The sequence below is a fragment of the Alligator mississippiensis genome, unplaced genomic scaffold, assembly GCF_030867095.1.
Source record: "Alligator mississippiensis isolate rAllMis1 unplaced genomic scaffold, rAllMis1 scaffold_19, whole genome shotgun sequence".
In the NCBI taxonomy this organism is placed as follows: domain Eukaryota; kingdom Metazoa; phylum Chordata; order Crocodylia; family Alligatoridae; genus Alligator; species Alligator mississippiensis.
This window is the reverse complement of record NW_026775265.1, coordinates 545178-547677: the sequence shown is the minus strand read 5'-3', so window position 1 is coordinate 547677 and position 2500 is coordinate 545178. Positions and strand designations below refer to the sequence as shown.

The following is a 2500-nucleotide window of genomic DNA, read 5'->3' as shown; positions in this document are numbered from 1 at the left end:
GTGAGGCTGCCCGATTCAAACCCGCCGTGCCCGATTTGCGGGGACCATGTGGGTAAACCCTCCGCGTTGGCCCTCCACTGCGTGGAGAGCCATGCGTGGGCGGATGTGCAGTACCAGTGCACCCATTGTGATAAGGTCAGTGCTAACAAGCACAGCATCCTCTGCCACGCCCCACGTTGCCAGGGGAGGGTGCCGGAGCGGACCGGGAAGGACTGGGCTTGTCCTGAGTGCCCTGCCTCCTTCGACAAAAAAGTTGGCCTATCGCAGCACAAGCGGCACATGCACCCGGTAACACGTAATGCGGAACGGGTTGCGGGCGGCCTTTCGAGATCCGGTTTAAGGCCCCGAGCCAGACGTGGGTGCTGGTCGGTGGAGGAAGAGGAAACTCTCACCCGCCTTGACGTGATGTTCCATGGCGCCCGGAACATCAACCAGCTGATCGCTGCTGAAATGGTGTCGAAAACGCCTAAGCAGATCAGCGATAAAAGGAGGTTGCTCGGTCTGTGCCCTGAACAGACCGCATCGGGTGGTGTAGCTGAATCGGCCTCCGCGGCGGAGGAAGGGTCCGTGACTCCGGAGATGGAAGCCCAAAACCCAAGCGACCCACCTAAGAAAATCAGGAAGGTCCTGGCCCGGAGGGCACGCCAGTGGCTGAGGAAGGGGCAGGGCCTGTCGGACAAGGTTCGGGAAGTGTTGGGCGCATGGGTGGAGGGCCAACCCGGGATTCGTGCCCGGGTCGACTCCGTCTCCCTTGATGTTCTGACCTCATTCTTGGGGGTGCCCCCAGGACCGCGGAGGGTCCCGGACAAGAAGAGGCCTAAGGAGGGTGGCGATCCCACGTCCTGGATGAACAAACGGGCTGTCAAACGGGGCACTTTCCTGCGGTACCAGCACCTGTTTGGTGCCAACAGGAAGCTCCTGGCGTCCATCATCCTGGACGGCGCTGAGCGTAATCAGTGCACCCTCCCGCTCGAGGAGGTCTTCCAGGCCTACCGAGGAAAGTGGGAGGTCGAGCCGCCCTTCGCCGGTCTCGGACGGTTCGGGGTCCGAAGGGACGCGGATAATTTCGCGTTCAAGGCCCTGATCACTCCCGAGGAGGTGGTCAAGCACATGATGGAAATGGCCAACAAATCGGCTCCAGGTCCGGATAAGCTCACCCTGAAAGATCTGCGCCGCGCTGACCCCGAAGGAGATGCTCTTGCCGAGTTGTTCAGCCTTTGGTTGATCACTGGCACGGTCCCGGACGGACTAAAGGAATGTCGGTCTGTGCTGATACCGAAAGCAGTGGACTTTGAGAAGCTGAGGCTGCTGGGCAACTGGCGCCCCATCACTATCGGGTCCATTGTGCTGAGGTTATTCTCGCGGGTGCTCACCGCTCGGCTCGCCGCAGCATGTCCCATCAACCCCCGCCAGCGGGGGTTCGTCTCGGCACCTGGGTGTGCCGAGAACCTGAAGGTGCTTGAGTTCATCTTACGTAAGGTGAAGCAAGAGAGGCGTCCGCTCGGCGTAGTATTCGTGGACATAGCCAAGGCCTTCGATTCGGTGTCACACGATCACATCTCCTGTGTCCTAAAGGCCAAAGGGGTGGACCAACACATCGTGAATCTCATTGAAGATTCATACCAGAAGGTTACCACGAGAGTACAAGTGTTTAATGGTTTCACCCCACCTATCAGCATCAAATCCGGAGTCAAGCAAGGCGACCCGATGTCCCCCCTGCTGTTCAATATTGCAATGGACCCCCTGATAGCCAAGCTCGAGACGATCGGGCGGGGAGTGAAAGTCGGGAGTGCTTCCCTGGCTACCCTGGCGTTCGCGGATGATCTCGTCCTGCTGAGTGACTCATGGGAGGGTATGCAACATAACATCGGCATCCTAGAGGACTTCTGCAACCTCACGAGCCTACGAGTGCAACCCACAAAATGTCAGGGGTTCTTCTTGAATCCGACATGCGACTCCTTTACGGTTAACACCTGTGAGGCCTGGACGATAGCCGGCCGTGCGATCACGATGCTGGGACCGGGCGAGTCGACACGATATCTGGGCTTGAATGTCGGTCCTTGGGTTGGGATCGACAAACCAGATTTGGGTACGCAACTAAGCTCCTGGCTCGAGAGGATAGGGACTGCTCCGCTCAAACCGACGCAGAAGCTCTCTTTGCTGGTGCAGTATGCCATTCCCAGGCTGCACTACCAGGCCGATTACGCGAACACCGGTCGTGTGGCCTTGGAGGCTCTGGATTCTATGAACCGAAGAAAGGTGAAGGAATGGTTCCACCTACCTGCCTGTACCTCGGACGGCCTCCTCCACTCCCGGCAGCGGGACGGGGGCCTTGGGCTGCCGCGCCTGGCGAAAGCCATTCCGGCAGCGCAAGTGAGGAGGCTGATTCGCGTAGCCACTTCATCTGATGATGTCATACGGAAAGTATCCTACGCGTGTGGGATAAGTGACGAAGTGGAGCGGCTCTGGTTGGCGGCGGGGGGGGACATGTCCAGTGTCC

The 2500-nt window shown here is 59.2% G+C and overlaps 1 pseudogene; it reads left to right on the top strand.

Moving 5' to 3' along the window:
* The window catches only part of LOC132246800 (28S ribosomal RNA), a 9754-nt pseudogene that overhangs the window by 3271 nt on the left and 3983 nt on the right, over nt 1-2500 (top strand).